Below are 20,093 nucleotides of genomic sequence, written 5' to 3' on the forward strand. Positions count from 1 at the left end.
GCAAAGTGAAAAATATCACTACACATAGATTAAAAATTTCAACCGACTGTTGTACGATCAATCAAAACACAGGGAAAAGAAACACTTTTGTGAAAGGTGCCTTCATGGGTTTTCTAGAGCCAATCTGCTAAATTCACACAGGGATGACTGCCTAGGTGTAGGGGAGACAGCCGTACAGGTAGATATGCCGACCAAAAACAACATCTTGAAATTTATCAACCACAAAAATCACTACCATACATTATCTACACCGACATCAAAGCTATCATTAAACCAATTGATATAGTGGCCCTGACGCGTCTGTCTCGCAAGATGATTACGAACATGTAAAAACTGTATGGGAAAAACTGGGTTGTAAGGATCTAGGTGATTACCATGATTCATATTTGAAAATGAATGTGTTGTTGTTGGCTGATGTTTTCGAGATATTCAGAAAAACGTGTTTGAAACAATAAGGGTTGGACCCGGCATGGTATTATTAGAGTCCTGGGCTCTTGTTGGATGCCCTACTGAAGAAAACAGGTGTGGAGTTAGAATTATTCACCGATTACGATATTCATCTGTTTATTGAGAAAGGGTTATGTAGGGGTATTGCTTTGGTATTGAAACGTTATGCCAAAGCTAACGACAAGTAAGTGGAAGGCTATAACCCTAACAAACCTACAAACCACCTACTCTACCTCGATGCCAACAACCTGTACGGCTGGGCTATGAGTCAATATCTGCCGACAGGGGGATTCGAATGGGTGTGTGAGAGTAATTTTCAATCTGTGATAAACACTGGGGGTGTGGGGGTATCCCCCACTTCTAATAAGAATTATATACTAGAAGTGAACTTACCCCCTGGCACCCGACTGGTTGAGGGTTAACCAAGACTGGATGTCTGAGTACCAACATAAAATGCTTCTGGGTATGGGGGTATCCCCCACTGAAAAATTGGTACTGAATTTGATGAACAAAACAAAGTATATTGTTCACTATCGTAACTTAGAGTTGTATTTATCACTTGGCATGAAGCTTACTGAAGTACATAGAATACTTAAAATTGATCAAAGCACATGGATGGAACCCTACATGAGGATGAATATGGATATGCAAAAGTTGGCACTAACGACTTCGAGAAAAACCTGTACAAACTAATGAACAACTCTGTATTCGGTAAAACAAGGGAGAATTTATGAAAACGCGTTAATGTGAAGCTAGTCCAGTCGAACGAAAAAGACATGATCAGGAAACTGACAGCAAGCCCGGCGTACAATAGAAGTACTATATTTGATGATGACCTGGCAGCGATACATATGAAAAAGAGTCACATTAAACTTAATTGTATGTTCTAGACCTATCCAAACACCTGCTGTATGATTTCTACTACAACGAGCTAAAGAAACAATATCTGGAGAGGGGTGTGGGGGGTGCCCCCACCTGTGAGGTGTTGTACACAGTACCAATTCACTGCTGATGGAGATTCAAACCGAGGATGTGTACAAGGATATGAAATCCAATATATACCTGTACGATACCAGTGATTACCCGAGAGACCATACCATGCATAGCCAAGTCAACAAAAAGGTGTCAGGTAAGATGAAGATGAATGTGCTGGCACACTGATCGCTGAATACGTTGGGTTGAGACCTAAGATGTATTCTGTCAAAAAAGCAGATGATGCTGAAATAAGAAAGGCTAAGGGTGTGAAAAAGAACGTGGTGAAACAACATATCATGCATGCCCTTACAAACAAGCACTATTCGAGAAGAAAACGTTCAAACACCAGATGAACATACGAGGGGATGTCAATAAGTTTTGAGCCTTGAGCATTTTCAAACCCAGGTGTCACAGCCTATGGTACGACACTGACCCTTGGGGTGTAGCTGATGTGATATATAAGTTTTGGTATCCTACTCTCAAAAGTTATTGAACAGCTCACATTGACAGAAAGAGACCCCCCTCACGGCAGTGAAAATGAATAAAATTGAGTATAGAGCAGTAATTAAGTTTTTAGTTCCTGAAGGAAACTCGGCGAAGAACATTGAAGAAAGGCTTTCAGTAGTTTATGGGAAGTCTTCCCCTTCATCTGCTACCATCAAACGATGGGTTAATGAATTTAAGCATGGTAGAGAGAGTCTTGAAGATGAGCCCCGTCCATTTCGCCCAACAACAAGCACTAGTCAGGAAAACATTGAAAGAGGGCATAGACTTGTGCTGGAAAATCTTCGAATCACACTCCACGAGTTAGAGGAGACCACAGGTATTTCACACGGATCCATAAAGACAATTCTTCATGAACATCTCGTCATGTCTAAGGTGTGCGCAAGATGGGTGCCAAGAATGCCTAGAGATGAAATGAAGCAAACAAGGGTCACCATAAGCAACTCCATACTAACCAGATACAACAAGAATCCAGAAGATTTTCACTTTAGGCTAGTAACCTGTGATGAAACCTGGATCCACCACTATGATCCTGAGAGCAAACAAGAATCCATGGAATGGAAACATGTCACTTCTCCCAGGACCAAAAAGTTCAAAGCCTCCAGATCAGTGCAGAAGGTAATGGCGACAGTCTTCTGGGATAGCAAAGGCATCATCCACATAGATTACTTACCAAAAGGAAGAACAATGAATGGGGAATATTACGCTAACTTGTTGAGGCAAGTGCGACAGTCAATCAAGGAGAAGCGCTGGGGCAAGATCAGACGTGGTGTTCTTCTACATCAAGACAATGCTCCAGTACACATCTCTCGTGTTGCAGCTGCTGCTGTCCAGGAATGCGGGTACGAAATCTTGCCGCATCCCCCCAACTCTCCAGAACTGGCACCAAGTGATTACCATCTGTTCCCAAATCTCAAGAAACACTTGCGTGGTCTTAGATTTCAGGATGATAATGAGCTTATTGCTGCTACTGAGGCTTGGTTTGAGGATCAAAATGGCACCCTCTACAGAGATGGCATCAGCGACTGGCAGAAAAGATGGGACAAGTGTCTTGACTCACAAGAGGACTATGTTGAAAAATAAATGTGGTTCATACCAATATTTTGTGTTTTTCTATGCAAGGCTCAAAACTTATTGACATCCCCTCGTACTTCATAGTGACAGGCATAAGATATATGGGTTGACTTTGAACAAGACATCGCTATCACCGACGGATACAAAATGATGGATAGCCTCGGATGGTGTCAATACCTATGCTTACGGTCACTCCTTGATATCTGGGGGTGTGGGGGTTGACTTGCAGTCGGCTGTCCACAGGACCCCCCACTAAATATTTAAGTAACAGAAACATAATGGCGAAAATTTTCTACAGCCCGCGTGGATACTGGAAAGGGGCAAACGCTATTAAAAAATTAGCTAAAGCCGCACGTGTTTCAGAAGAAAAAGCTCAAGCCTGATTACAAAAACACGCTATATGGCAAGTATACTTACTGGCACCAAAATATATATCCAGGAGAAAATTCCGTATTCATATCCCTACTCAAGTTCACCAAGCCGACCTGTTGTTTCTTCCACACGACACGGTTAGAGGTTAAACCTACAAGTATGCCCTAACAGTTGTAGACGTAGCCAGCTGCTACAAGGAAGCCGAACCCTTGACCTTGAAGGATTTGACACAAGTAGCCCACGGATTCAAGCGCATATACAAACGCAGTCCGCTGACGTGGCCCCCTGAGTTGCAAGTTGACCCAGGCCGGGAATTCATGGGTGCAGTATCATGAAATGATAATTCATACCATGAAATGATAATTCATACCAAAATTCATTATAAATTGTAACCAGTACAAGCAATATATTAGCATTTAAATATTAGGAAAATATGAATATAGAATATTAGTTTCATCATGCATCAGTAATAGCTTACACAAGACTCCTCTCAAAAGTAGTAAAGCTTATCTCACAGACATTCTATTGAAAAAGGTATAAGTTATGACCACACAATTTCATTGTTAAAATCCTAGCCTGAGGTAATCAGAACACCACTGTAAGACAAACCATTCACTAAGACAAGGGTTATGTCTAGACAGGTTAATAAACTGCTTTGATGAGGTAAAAATGCCATCACCTAGTGTAAAATAACATTATACAAACACCAGTTAAGGGTCGTTAAAGATCCAGCCCAGAGTAAGCAATCAAGCATCCAGTAAATGTGCCAACAAGATTAATGTCACTTAGATAATAGCATTAAAAGATTAAGTACTCCCCTTGTCTGGTCACTGAAGTTGTAATGGTAGGACACACCCCATTTTGTTTATTCTGTATTTCATTGGCTACTGTAGGTTACACCCATTTTTGTATCAGTCAGCAAATCAGAATCTTTGTATTGTTTAAATAGTCTCCAACTTCATTTGTCCATCAGCAGGGTTTAGACTCCCAACACAGGTCAGTTCTAGCCCTCAGCCCAGAGGGTTGTACCAACTCTCTGTGGCCACCCTTGTTATTCAATCTCTTGTAAATAAAATTGTAATTAGCTTCTTGTGACTTCGGACTCTTTGCTGAGTTAATTCCCCCAAACAAACCAGCACGCCAGTTAGATAAAGGAGCTCACTTGTACCCTCACTGGGACCCAGACCCATATCATAACAGTTGGTGGAGAATCAACGATTTTCGGAACCTCGGAGCCCAGGAACTAACTACGACCAGCTACAAGAACATATGGAATAACAAGCGACTGCATCCACCTCTGATCTCAACACTGGATTAAGGACCACCAACTCTTGTAAAGACACCAAGCAAGGAAGAAAAAGTCGTAAAAAATTGTAAGTACAAGTTTACATTGTTGATTTCTTGTCTTTCTTCATTATAGTACGGTACATTCTATAAGGTGTCATGGCAAATATGGAGTTTGGGCTGAAATTCCTGCTGTGTCCTTAGTTACACCCCTTGCCAAGAGTGTAATTCAGGTAACACTTGGCACTTAAGCAACAACTTGTTTAATAGATACAGGGGCATCCATTTGTTGCATTTCATCTGCTTTTCTAAACAAAGCTTTCAACAACCCTGTGCTTGGAAACTCATCCTTTCCACACATTCAGGGTGTTGGCGGTGAATTGCACAAAGTGTTGGGTTCAGTTGTGTTAGATTTTGTCATTGAAGATCAGGAATTCTTACAAGAATTCCATGTCCTGCCCTCATTACCACAGTCAGTCCTGCTGGGTAAAAACTTCCTCAATGACAATGATGCAGTCATAGATTATAGCTGCCATTCCCTCATAATAGGCAGCAGCACTTCAGATAGGCAGTATATTAACTTCATTACCAATCCAGATTAAGAACTTAGTGGATTAGCAAAAACAATAGACCAAATTTATATCCCCCCTCAGAGTGAAATTCATTTCAAGGTAAGACTGCCTGAGGCAAAAGATGATTCCCTCGTTCTGATTGAACCAATTGCCTCCCTCATTGCTCATTCTGAAGTAGCAGGTGGTAGGACCCTCTCAAAAGCACAGAAGAAAACTGCTACATTCAGGCTAATGAATCCTTCCCAAGAAGAAAAAGTTTTAGACAAAGGTACAGTTGTAGGCAAATTTAGTTACATTGACAGACACTCTATCTTTGAAATTGACGGTGACCGGCCATTTGTAAGTATAGTTAGGACAGACAATAAGAAGATTGACAATGACGCTAGGGATTATGCCAAAGTTGCTCAAGATCTAGGGTTTGATCTGACCAAGACAACTGACGCCTGACCAGCAACAAAGACTACTCAGCTTCTTAGGATAAAATAGAGACATGTTTTCCACAAGCCTTGCAGACTTAGGCAAGACTGACATGGACGAGCATGTCATAGACACAGGCAACCATCCCCCTGTTAAGTGTAGGCCTTACCGGCAATCGCCTCATCTCCAAAGAGTCACTGAAGAACTGGTAGAAGATTTTCTCAAATATGATTTAATTGAGGAATCCACTTCAATGTATTCAGCCCCCATCATCTTAGTTAAAAAGCGTGACGGCTTATATAGATTTGTTTGTGACTACAGAAAGTTGAATTCTGTCACCTTACCAATGTCATGGCCACTCCCTGTTTTTGACGATGTTGTTGACCACATCGGCAATGGCAAAGCTACAATTTTCTCCACTTTAGATCTTGCCAACGGCTTTTTCCAAGTGCCATTACATGAAGATTCTAAGCATAAAACTGCTTTCGTCACCCATCAAGGCCTCTATCAATTCAAACGTTTGCTGCAGGGTTTATCTAATTCTCCACTTTGTGTTCAGCAACTCATGAGCAAAGTGCTAAGGAAATTGCTTTTTAAAGTTGCACTGATCTACATTGATGATTTGATAATTTACAGCAAAAACTTTGAGGAGCATCTCCAACATTTGGAGCAAGTCTTCTACTATCTCAAACAGGCAAATTTAACACTGAAACCATCAAAATGCAATTTCGCAACAGACAAGGTTTCATTTCTCGGTCATGTCTTATCGTGTGGAGGTGTCCAAGTTGATGTCAAAAAGGTTGAAGCAATTAAGTCCTTCCCAGTACCCAAAACACAAAAACAGGTTCATTCCTTTTTAGGCCTAACAAACTTTTACAGAAAGTATGTGAAAGATTATGCTAAAATAGCATTACCACTGAATGCATTGTTAAAGAAGCATTCAGAGGCAGAAACAGGGAAGAAACCAAAATTCCAGTGGTCTCTCGAGTGTGATCAGGCATTTAACACACTCAAACATGCTATGTGTAACACACCTGTTCTGGCTTATCCAGACTTTGACAAAGAATTTTTCCTTGCAACCGATGCCAGCGATATGAGCATAGGGTGTGTATTAAGTTAAAAAGATGAATGAGAACAATGAGCATCCTATAGCTTTTGGCGGAAGAGCTCTTCATGGCAGCGAGAAGAACTGGAGCATTACGGAAAAAGAAGGCCTAGATCTGGTTGAAGCCATCAGATCATTTCGTCCATACCTTGCAAATTCCAAATTCACTGTCTACACAGACCACATCGCTTTGAAATGGCTCAAATCCATCAAGGATGCCACAGGTAGGTTCCCCTGCGAAATTCTGTTCATGAGTTCATGAAGTCTTCATGAAGTTCATGAAGACTTCATGAAGAGTTCATGAAGTGTTCATCAACTTTAGCTTAAATCTTCATGAACTTACTTCATGAAGACACACTTCATGAAGACTTCATCAACTTCATGAAGCAATTTCACACATGAAGTTTTGTTACTTCATGAAGACATATTTCATGAAGACTTCTTCAACTTCATGAAGTTATTTCACACCTCATGAAGTTATATGTTACTTCATGAAGTTTTTGTTCATGAAGTAAGTTTAATTTTATTCACTACAAATTTCCAGAGTAAACTGCATTAAAAAGAAAATACAGAATAAATATTACAAGCTACAATACTTTTATTCATGTTAGATAAGTTGTTATGTAAACGATTACAGATGAGGCATAAACATACTTTCAACATATTTAATTAAGTTTAAATTATCTGTAAATCCTATCTCTCGTGGCATTACTAGTGTTTGTCTAGTAACTTTTGTTGTTGTTTCATAATATATACAACAAACAATGCATAAAAGAACGCTAAACGATTCTGTGCCTAACAGGAAATGTTTTAGTAACATAGGGACAGTTCAAGTTAAAACTTACCTTCTTAAAATAGCTGCGTAACCAGTTGGTACTGTGGAAGTTTTCTACTTGTCTTCCTTATTCATATTTACTCCATAAAGTAAAGTTTTCCTGTCAAAATCGTCTCATTTCTTATAATTTCTCCCGTGATTGCTCACGATGCATGCAGATACTTTACTATCACAAGAACGTCTTCCGCAAAGTTCATAACGAAGCAAAAACATAAAACAGTCAAAAACATTAACAGTCGACTCGGTACTGGAAAAAAAGAAATGTGGAAAAATATTTTGATATCGCCATGCTTCTGACAGCTTTCATAACCCGCAAGTTTATCTTCTCGTTGAAAACATTCAATGCTCTAGATTTTAGAACACATTCCACTGTCACTCCCTGACCAGCACGATATGACCCTGAAACTACGTCAGTTTAGACTAATGAAATAAAATTTACGACCAGGGACGTGCATTATAAACTATTCTTCCAAGTTATGATCGACAACGGAACGTGAACTCAGAACATGTTTTTACGGGATCCCCGCCGTTGACAATAATACGACATGTATAATGACAAGTTGTAATTTCGATATTGATACCTAAATATTGTAATTCTTGCCATTAATTGTTCATAAGATGAGAAATTATACACTGTTGGTATGATGGAGTAACTTTCGCGCCAAAACTGCCCCGCCCTTCGTGCTTCCGAAATCTATTGCGACTTTAAGAACGGATAACAACAACCATACATCTTATTTTATTTATAGACACGATTTATTCCTGATCTAAGGATTATATTTACATTTAATTTTTCTTTTCGATCAAAAAATGTCTTTACTTCAAACTTGCAACATTCGATACGGAAAGACGCGACCGTTTCTCGGCATGACGCCATTGCTGCTGTCTTCGAGCGCGAGAGCGAGGCAGAAGGCACCAAATGCAACTTCGCCAACAGACGATTCAGGCGATGAATATCACTAATGAATTTGCGATTCGCGCATTTCGTGGATAATTCAACGATGGATATGTCAAGAACTGACTCAAGATAAAGGAATCGACTAGATTAACTGCCTATGGATGCATCCCAAGGTGATTTCCATGAGCGGTACGTAAATAACAACAATTTTGAAATTATTTTGAGTGCCGGAATATGCATATACAAACATTGGTGAAGGGATAAGCAACTCTCTTTGAGGAGAATGACAGAAACATTTTTTAAACATATAGCAGTGTATCAAGTGTTGTTTTTACACAGTGTATGTCTCTTAGTCTCAGAAGGAAAATCAGTAATGTGTACTGAATGATAATGCGAACTTTGTGTACGATGGGACTTACACAGGGGCATGTAACGCTGGTGACTTAAATCTGAGCACATACAGATGGTGTCAGAGTTCAAGGTGCTAGTTTGGTGCTAAGTTTGTTTGGCTTAGATTATAAACAACAAAATAAATTCAAATGAAAAGGGAGATAATTGCTATAGGCACTTTCAGGGATGTTTCATTTTCTCTTTCTCGTTTTTGTATTCAGTTTTGGAATAATTACCGATTGTAAATTAAAAGTGAATGTGCCACAATGTTTAGTCATCTATTTGAGTTGGAAATAGGTTCAGTTACATGAAGATACGTTTTTCTATTTTATGATGTGCTGATTATTTTAAGTGTTGGGAAATGCAGCTATTTCAGAATATATTTGATCATGAATGTAGACTAGTGATTTAGAAGCCAGTTTTGTTACTTGATATGCACTCTTTGTATTAAAAAAAAAAATTAAATTATTTAAAATAGTTTAAGTAATCAGGTGAAAAATTATCTGAAACAAGTTAAATATACTTAACATTTTCAGCAATTATTTTTTTTTAAACAACAAAGTTTCAGTATTTGCTTTAGACTCTTTGAAATGGAAAGACTATGATTAAATGTTGTTGGTTACAATGTTTTTCAGATTTCCACTGGGCAATTCTGAGGAAATGGGGGCGATTCTGAGGAAATGGTCCTAATCATGCAAATGTTGAGACACAAATATGAAGTTCTGCTCAATGATTATATTCCTGAGCCAAAGTGTTCACTCTTCACACTGAAGACTTGCGTTTGATTCGTCACATGAGAACAATGTATGTAGCCCCTTCTCTTGGGTTCCTTGTCGTGGTATTGCTGGAACTCAACTCACTCAGTCACTAACCATTCTTAAACCAATGTGGGCATCTTCAGTGATGTTACCACTGCTTTTCCTGAAGGTTCTTCCATCCTGTTTCTTCTGAGATTAATTGTGATGCCCCATGTACAACTTCCAGGTAGATGATTATAGGCCCTGTTGTAAATTCTCTGTTGGTTGTGACTCTCATTGTCTACTTAAAAAACATATAGTCTGAAGGGATTACACTTTCTGAAATTGTATATTACAATCTACTGCATGAAATGGTGTTCCTGAATAAGTTCATTTTCCTGGATACAGACTGATTGACATCCAAGCTGTAGTAAAAATAGAACAAGTATATATGGATGACAGCTTCTTTAATTCTAGAGCACAATGTTTGGATACAGGTTCTTGTGTTGTTTTTAAATAATTAATCAGAATTTTCTGCTGAAGATTTGAATAAAAATGAAATCCCATCCAAATCTAGTTTTCTGTTTGTGTCCTCTTTGCTGCTTGATATTTAATTTGTTACATCTATTGGTGATGAATTTATATGTTGCCTGCCAACTTGCATGGCATGGTCAGATTATGTGACTTGTATTGCAGGAAAAGGCTGAAAGGGCTCTTCAGGAAGTCTTCATGAACAGTTCAGGGGGTCTTCATGAACTCTTCAGGAAGTATCTTCATGAACTCTTCAGGAAGTATCTTCATGAACTCTTCATGAAGTAGATGTCTCATTTAATGTTCATGAATTCTTCATGAACTCTTCATGAAGTATCTTCATGAATTCTTCATGAACTCTTCATGAAGTATCTTCATGAACTCTTCATGAATTCTTCATGAAGTATCTTCATGAAGTATCTTCATGAACTCTTCATGAAGTATCTTCATGAACTCTTCATGAAGTATCTTCATGAACTCTTCATGAAGTAGATGTCTCATTTAATGTTCATGAATTCTTCATGAAGTTTTCATGAAGAATTCATGATCTTTTCGACAGGGTTAGGTCGATGGTCGCTAGAACTATCTACCTATACTTTCAATATTGTTCAACGCAGCGGCAAAGCTAACGCAAATGCCGATGCACTCTCACGCAGAGAATATGAGCACAATATTGACTGCCAGAATCAAACAGAAGAAGATGCCGAGAAAACAGTCTTTACAGCAACTTCACTTGGGCAAAGAAGCTATACCACAATGTCGGCAAGCCCACATTTATCCTCACAAGTCACCCAATCCACTCAGACTGAGAATGATAGCATAGTAAGTATTAATCATGTGGATTCTGAATCAAAGACATCTCATTGGTCTGTCACCTTTGAATACGAGGAGGACTACCAAACGGTACCAGCAAACGTTGTTGCAGCATTACATGCCACCAGTGTTGATGTCACACAAGCTACAATGATCGAGGCAAATATTAATTCTCATCCCAACTTATGTCACCTACAAAGGATCTGTCCAGATTTCACACAGATTTTAGACTACAAAGAAGATGATGTCCTTCCAGAAGATGAAAAAGATCGCCAAAAGATTCTACTTGAAGCCCCTACCTTTGAAATTGATGATGGAATACTCTATAGATTTGTCCCACAGAGACAGAAGGGTCACGCAGACAAGTTTATTAAATAGCTGGCAGGTCCAAGAACTCTCAGGAACCAGGTCCTGAGATCCTACCACGATTCTGAGTTTGGCGGTTGTCACCATGGGAAGGAAAGGATGCACAACACCATGAGACCAAAATACTACTGGCCCAAGATGTACAGCGATATCGCAACTTATGTCCAGACATGTGAGGTATGTCAACAAACCAAGAGGCACTATCACAGCAGGAAGGCACCCCTACGTCCACTACCTGTAGAAGAAGTCTTCACCCGATGGCATGTTGACATCCTTGGTCCCTTGCCAACTACACCAGACAAGTACAAGTTCATTCTGGTCGTCACCGATGCAGCATCAAGAACCCAAGAAGCCACAGAGGTAGCAGATGTTCTCGTGAGAGAAATATTTTGTCGGTATGGCGCTCCAAGGACCTTAATTTCAGACAGAGGTCAACTTCATGTCGAAATTAATCAAAGCTATTTGTGAACTTTTGGCTATCAGATTCACTCATACTAGCCCATACCATCCCCAAACAAATAGCTGTGTAGAGAGGCTCAATTCCTACATCAATCAGTCACTAAGAGCCTATTGTAACAAAACTCTGATTTGCCCCGGTTTCTTCCAGGCATTATGATGGCCTATCGGATGGCTCCAAATTCATCCACTCAAAAGTCCCCTTTTGTTATGCTTTTCAGCCGAGAAATGAGAGCTCCACAAGATGTATCGTTAATTCCAAAGGAAAATTTAGGCCACAACAACAAAAGTTTTCTTTCAAATTTGCTTGAGGAGCTAGAAATTACAAGGACAATTGCAGCAGAAAACACAGCTCGAGCAAAGGATGTGTATTCGGAACAATATAATCGTAAGGCTAAAGAACCAGATTTCTACCTGGATTCTCCACCAACTGTTATGATATGGATCTCGGGTCTATTTACAAGAGATTGAATAACAAGGGTGCCCACAGAGAGTCGGTACAACCCTCTGGGCTGAGGGCTAGAGCTGACCTGTGTTGGGAGTCTAAACCCTGCTGATGGACAAATGAAGTTGGAGACTATTTAACTACAATTTAAACAATACAAAGATTCTGATTTGCTGATTGATACAAAAATGGGTGTAACCTACAATAGCCAATGAAATACAGAATAAACAAAATGGGGTGTGTCCTACCATTACAACTTCAGTGACCAGACAGGGGAGTACTTAATCTTTTAATGCTATTATCTAAGTGACATTAATCTTGTTGGCACATTTACTGGATGCTTGATTGCTTACTCTGGGCTGGATCTTTAACGACCCTTAACTGGTGTTTGCGTAATGTTATTTTACTGTAGGTGATGGCATGTTTACCTCATCAAAGCAGTTTATTAACCTGTCTAGACATAACCCTTGTCTTAGTGAATGGTTTGTCTTACAGTGGTGTTCTGATTACCTCAGGCTAGGATTTTAACTATGAAATTGTGTGGTCATAACTTATACCTTTTTCAATAGAATGTCTGTGAGATAAGCTTTACTACTTTTGAGAGGAGTCTTGTGTAAGCTATTACTGATACATGATGAAACTAATATTCTATATTCATATTTTCCTAATATTTGAATGCTAATATATTGCTTGTACTGGTTACAATCTATAATGAATTTAGGTATGAATTATCATTCCATGGTATGAATTATCATTTCATGATAGCAGTGTCTGTTAGCCAAACACAATGTCGAGATAAGGCGGGGTGTGGCTGGGGAACATCGAAGTCAAGCCATAGTCGAGAGATTCAATCGCTCCATAGCTGAATGTTTGTTTGCACACCAATATTCACGTTATTTAGAATTGGGTTCCAAATTTTGGGCATGGGGAATGGGTGGTACGACTTCCTCGTGTGGTTGACTTTATGAATCACAAAGTAACTAGGCTACTCGGGGGTGTAGTAGTACCCCCCATGAGACCAGTCGACACAATCTGTATGAAATCTGTTGTATCAGAGGCAGCAGCACCCTGTCGTAAAAAAGAAAAACATTTTCCAGATCGCGCACTCATTAGATATTTATATCAACCAGGTGAATACAAGGGAGACACCCGTAAACGAGCTCCAGATCCTATCTGGTCTATGAAAATGTACAATATCAATCGACCTGTACTTCTTGGAAAATGGGCCGTGTAGAGGATTCGTTTGTGAGGAATTAAAAATCATACCTTGATCTTTAACAAGCGTTTAACTTCGCTGATGTAGCCTTTTATCTTCTCGTAAACAAGCTGAAATTGTTTTTTATCCGCACCATGGGCTTTACATAATCAATAATGACCTTTCACCCCTATTCCACACACAGAGCATGTATAGTTGATATTATCTTTATGGCGATAAGAACAATAACCCCCGCCGTGGCTTATTTTACCACAAATTTCAGTATTCTTTCATAGCTTCGTCGACGTCCATGAGAGTTCTAACAGCATGATTTGTGCGTTGGAGTTGATTATTAAAAACAATCTAGTCACTTCATGGGTCTCTTAGCATATTCAGCCTGTGCGGCCTGTAGATTCTCTACAGTTAAATTGTGTCGTTTACGCTTCGCTTCTACCTAAGTCGATCTCCACTGGCTCCTGTCGATGTCTGCAGGACTGTGGGGTGTCACCACTGGGGGTATTGAAACTGCCTGACCGGCAGGTCACCCCTACAACATATATTATGAAACAGCAGCAGTGGCTACTGCACCAATAACAGCCTCCAGCATGTAATTATTACTTTTTTTGTGCTTTGCTAAAGGCTGGGCAGCATCCACCTTTTATAGTTCTTATTTGTTTTATTAAACTTACAATGCTTTGCTGTGATGATCGCTGCCGTCATTGGGGGTAGATACATACTGTATTTGTGATACAAAGCACAACTGATATAGCTCAAGGCATTATCAACAAAGGGGTCCTTCTCGAGGTCCTCCCACACAAAGAGACGACATTCAGGTGGGACTGGTAAAAAGTGCAATGCTATGCCTGTGTAAATCTGGGTAATAGTAGAACCAATGACTTTTGTCATATCAGCCCCGAGTTGTGTCTCATACCTAGCGTATAATTTATTGACTTCCTCATCCAACATTTTCTGAATTTTGTCAGTGGTGATGTTGTCGCCTAAATATTGTTTTCCCTTAACACCCACGACTAGCGTTATCAATCTGTCTCGCTGCTTGATGTCTTTTTGTTCCTCTGCAACTAACATCTGCTCTAGTAATTCATCGCACTCTAGTTCTAAAAATAATATCCAACATACACTTAATATATAGAGATAAAGGTTAGGTTACACACAACTAGAACTTCAAAAACCAGCACTTTACTAACATTTACTAAAAATTACTAAAACATTACTAAAACATTGCTAAAAAAATTACTAAAACATTACTAAAAACTACTAAACCTTTATTAAAAATGAAGGCTGGCCGCAGGCCATTACTAAAAATTACCTACCAAAACAAAGGCCAGCAGCAGGCCATTACTAAGTCATTACGCTAGGTTATTACTTGGTAATCCACTGGCTGGTCAGTTTTCAACATGAGCTTGGCATGTTTAGTTTCAGTGAGCTGTTTTTTCACCCGTTCTGATTTACTCATGACATCGTTCTCTCTCAAACACTCCTCAAATGAATCCCTGTCCTTGCAGTGATATAATGGCACCTAATGCATCTGTTCCCTCAAATCTTTCAACACAGAGTTGAATTTTTGTGTCAGCACCCATATGCTGTGATTTGCGTGCTGGCCAGAGAAGGCTACGTTTGATAGCATGTCTCTCTTTTTCATTATCTCTCTGTTAGCGCTGCAGTCATCTAGGATGAACAACATCTGTTTTCCTATAAATTAGTTGTGAAACAATGTTAACTACTCTTGTAGCTGTGTCCCTGGGTCGACTCTGTGTACGTCTGGGTCCATCATCACCCAAGCTCTTTCCTTGTAAGTCTTGTTCACGTTTATAGTAGGGCATTTTTATAAAATACTTCCTTATAATATCTCTCCAACAAATCCACTACGAAAACAGTTTTACCACAACCCGTCTGCCCACATATTATGGTGCAGTGCAAATCATGGGGCAGAGTGGGGGTGCCCTCCCACACCCGCATAGTAGGGGGTGACTTGCAGTCAGCTGTTCCCAGGACTGACCCACATGAAGACTTGTACGAGGACGACCGCAGATCCCTATAGTTATCGGGGGTGTGGGGGTGTCCCCCACAAATAGATGGCTTGCACAAATCTCCCATTGTCTATATTATTATCCATAATTACATACAAATATAATTTCAATTTACTAGGTATTTGAGCCTTCTTCGTTATTTCAATGGTTATACCGTTTATTCCATTTTCGATGCGACACCCACTACCGTGTAGAGTGTTATAATCTATCGATCTCATATCCAACCACAACGCGTACTCTCTGGTTAGGTAATTACCGATATTCACGGAGTATAGATCCAGTTCACTGACCAAGTTGTCGACTATTGAGCTTCGTTGAATCGCTGGTAGCTTCATTATTTCTTCCCACTGCTGGTGCACTCTCATTCCATGGCTAAATGACTGATTAGGCACTCCCTCTATGGTCCATTCTACCTTGGTGATTTCTGGATTGAAAAATTTCTCGCTGTCTCTTTCGAATTGGTTGTATTCCTCCACGGGTATGATCAATATACCTTTCAGCAATCGCGCCGGCATGTTCATGTTGATATTCAATATGGTGTCGCTCTTGTTACGTACTATCATTCTGTGTTGCAGTATCCTATCGTATAGGATGGCCATTTTTCCAGAGTACTGATTTTGAATCTGCTGGGCAAGATCCAGTCTAGTCACCATGTCGAACACTAATGAGATGTTGTCGATCTTGTCGATGTTGTCGTAACTACCCTCATCACCGCCCAGTGTACTCACGACTTTGCTGCAATCATTGAACACGAGTTCGCATTCCAGCCTGTCGCCCAATGCAGCTTGGTAAAATGGCATGTGCCCAGTTAACAACTCAATGTCAAGCGGGATACAAAACCTATTCCCATATGCTTCGGCGACTGCTTTTTCACTATTCGGTATTTTGGATGCCTCATCTGGCGTCAAGGCATACCCAACACGGATCTTATTCGATTTTCTGCTGCTGAGTCCCTGGTACACGGTGTTGTCGCGTTCTCCCTCACTTTTCCACAGGTCTGTGTAACAGTAATACACATCGCTGTCGTCTATCCTAAGCACCTCGTGTCTTCTTGGCTATAGCACAACCCACATTAATCATGAGCTCCCGTTTGTCGTTGCTCGAAGTCAAAGTGATGTTAAACGCCAGTCGTGCCGTCCCTGGCACTATGACGTCATTCTCACCCAAGTTTGGGAATCTAACCAACATTACTTGGTTCTGGTCTATCTTGTTTGGGTTGTTCATAATAGTAACCGTTTGGCGCACGGTTTTCACGCCCAGTGGTCCTCTTAATCTCTTAAAGGATTTAACTTTCTACCGTATGACATTATTATATACTGATATTTAATATAATATATTTTCAAAACTATAAATGATTTTGAGATGGAGTGAGTGAGTGAGTTAATATTTAGAGTCACATTGGCAATATTGCAGCCATATCCTGACGAGAACAATTTAATTTATATCAAGATTAGAATAAATAAATTTAGAACATAAAAACCTGCCATCGAAGGACAGTAAAATAATAGACTATCACACATATGAACATAAAACTAGCATGGAAAACTAAAATACTGTAATCAGGGAAGACAATACAATATAAAACACGGGCTATAGGTCACCAACAACTGAGGGTAGATCACCATACTAGGAACCATGGGGACTTACATTACCTTTGCTACCTGCATGGATCCTAGCTGGATTTACATCATCTCCTCAGCTGCCAGCGACTGTCAGAAAATTTAGCCAAAATTTAAAATAACAAATATACTACGTTTAAAACCTTGGTACGTGAAAATTGTACTTTGAAAGTTCTGGGACTTACGTACCTTCTCAGGGGCACAATAATTTTATGATACTTTAACCCCCTTTGAAGGCACAGCCACTGACGATCTCAGTTTGCCAATTTACACTACCAGTAATAAAATAACATTTATCTATATACAAAACATATTGTTCAAAATTTATCCAACAATTCTATGTCTTTTAAGAAACCAATTATTAGATGATAATTTACTTTATTAAAAAGATTCTTAATTGTTTTGGCACTGAAATATTTATCCCTTGTGATAGAAAAATCAATGCAGTCAAGCCAGACATCCTTGACTGTGATTCTCTCATCCCAAGGGATACAAAACGGAGGATCTTCGTCTTTTAACAAATACTCATGAGTGTATCTTGTATGACCAATGCGACATCGTCGCATAATGACCTCTTCAAATCTGGACACGCAACCCAAGTAAGTATAACCGATAGTTGGCTTGATTTGGTGTAATTTATTGATACCTACTTGAGTATCCCACTTCTTTTGCGTAAGATGACGAATATAAGATCTAATAACAGCTTTATAGTCAGTGTATGGAATCAAAAGTGGTGTTACAGATTTTTTCAGCGCTGCCTTAGCAGCAAGATCAGCCATCGAGTTACCAGAGATTCCAACATGGCTGGGTAACCAACAGAGGACAATGTCACATTGGCCAGTAGCAAGAGCATTATACAATTCAATAATGTCTAATAAAAGTGGATGCTTGCAAGAAAGATTCTTAATAGCCTGAAGGCACGAAAGAGAGTCAGAAAAGATTATGTATCGTTTACATTTGGGGTGTCTATCAATGTACTTAAGAGCCGTCAGTATTGCGTTTGCTTCTGCAGTAAAAATAGAGCTATTATCCGGTAATCGGATATTGTTATGGATTCAATGACAGTGGCACAAGCTACGGTGCCACCATCTTTGGATCCATCTGTAAATAAGGATTTGTATGTATCATATTTACTTGTTTATATTGTAATTCATTAGTTTCCGATTTTTTTAATGCTGTCAGTGTCAGGTCAACTTGTGGCCTAACAAATTGCTAAGGAGGAGAAGAAAGCAGGCGGAAAGGGGCTATATTATCTAGTCGAATGCCTGCAACAGAAAGGAAAGGTTTGACTCTTATGCCAAGAGGCGGAACAAGAGAAGGTTTCTTGGTGTACAAATCTGCATAGAGAGGAGTAAAAACACATTTATATGCAGGATTTAATTCGTTCGCGTAGAGTTTTGTAACATATTGTAAAGCTAATTTTACACGCCGAGGGAAAGAGATGGCTCATCGGCTTCACCATAGAAACTGTCAACAGGAGAAGTTCTGAAAGACCCAAGACAAAGTTTCACACCTTGGTGGTGGACAGAATCCAATAGTTTTAGATTGCTTTTGCAGGCTCCACCATATACGATGGAGCCATAATCAAGTTTGGATCTGATGAGTGATCGATACAGATGTAGCAGGGTAGCTTGATCTCCTCCCCACTTTGAACCAGACACGACTTTCAACAAGTCAAGCGCCTTCAGGCATTTATGCTTCAGGTATTTAATATGTGGTAAGAAAGTCAGATGAGAGTCAAAAATAAGTCCCAAGAACTTGGCCTCCTTTACAACCTTGATGGGAGTGCCATTTAAAAATAGTTCTAGGTCTTTGTGTGGTTTATATTTCCTACAGAAATGTATACCATTTGTTTTGGAATTAGAAAATTTAAAACCGTTTTCAAGACACCATTTATGGATTTTATTGAGACATAATTGTAGTTGCCTCTCTATTGTATGCATATTTTTACCACAACAAGAAACATTAAAATTGTCCACGAAAAGTGATCCATCAAATGAATGACTTAAAACCCTTGAAAGGCTGTTTATTTTAGTACTAAATAATGTCACAGATAAAATACTGCCTTGTGGGACACCCTGATCTTGGTTGTAATGATCAGACAGGGTAGAACCCACTCGGACTTAAAAGTGTCTGTCGTTTAAAAAGTTATAAAATAAAAAGACATAAAAGATATAAAATGAGGCAAACGTCCCCGTAAACCGAAATCATGTAAATCTCTTAAGATACCATGTTTCCATGTGGTGTCGTACGCCTTTTCCAAATCAAAAAAGATAGACATTGCATGTTGTTTATTAATTAGAGCGTTCTTCACAAATGACTCTAAACACACCAGGTGATCAACGGTACTTCTGTTTTTACGGAAACCACACTGGATATCGGTTATGAGGTTATTGGTTTCCAAGTACCATACAAGTCGATTATTTATCATGCGTTCCATGGTTTTGCAAACGCAACTTGTGAGAGAAATTGGTCGGTAATTTGAAGGATCTGTATGATCACGTCCGGGTTTAAGTACTGGGACTACTATAGCTACTTGCCATGATGATGGAAATTTTCCTGATGTCCAAATGTCATCAAAAATATTTAAAAGGGTTTCTAAACAGGATTCTGGTAAGTGCTTCAGGAGTTGATAATGTATATCATCAGCTCCTGTAGCAGTATCATGAGCCTGCTCAAGAGCAGTATGGAGCTTGTGAATAGAGAATAGTTCATTATAATCTTCTCCATTATCAGAATTGAAATTTATAGCTTTCTTTTCATGTTGATTTTTATAGTTTTGAAATTCAGGTACATTATTTGAATAATGAGTGTTTTGCCAGGGTTTCTCCAAGTTTATTTGCAATATCTGATTTATTAGTCAGTAGTTGGCCCCATCTTGGAGGTGGTGAATGCTAGATTTAGTGCCCTTACCTTTGATTTTCTGAATAATGTTCCATACCTTTGATATCGGCGTACGTGCATTGATCTTTGATACATACATTCGCCAAGAATGGCGTTTACTTTGCTT

At 39.3% G+C, this 20,093-nt stretch overlaps 1 protein-coding gene and 1 long non-coding RNA gene across 5 annotated transcripts in view; one reads left to right on the top strand and one right to left on the bottom strand.

Annotated features, from left to right (window-relative positions):
• LOC137281521 (thialysine N-epsilon-acetyltransferase-like) overlaps nucleotides 1-20,093 on the bottom strand; it is a 127,212-nt gene that overhangs the window by 93,115 nt on the left and 14,004 nt on the right. The window lies entirely within an intron of this gene.
• On the top strand, nucleotides 8,443-10,182 carry LOC137282466 (uncharacterized). Its single transcript, XR_010956816.1, has 2 exons — nucleotides 8,443-8,672; nucleotides 9,509-10,182. It is a non-coding gene; the product is annotated as an uncharacterized lncRNA (long non-coding RNA).

Source organism: Haliotis asinina, chromosome 4, assembly GCF_037392515.1.
Source record: "Haliotis asinina isolate JCU_RB_2024 chromosome 4, JCU_Hal_asi_v2, whole genome shotgun sequence".
Classification (NCBI taxonomy): domain Eukaryota; kingdom Metazoa; phylum Mollusca; class Gastropoda; order Lepetellida; family Haliotidae; genus Haliotis; species Haliotis asinina.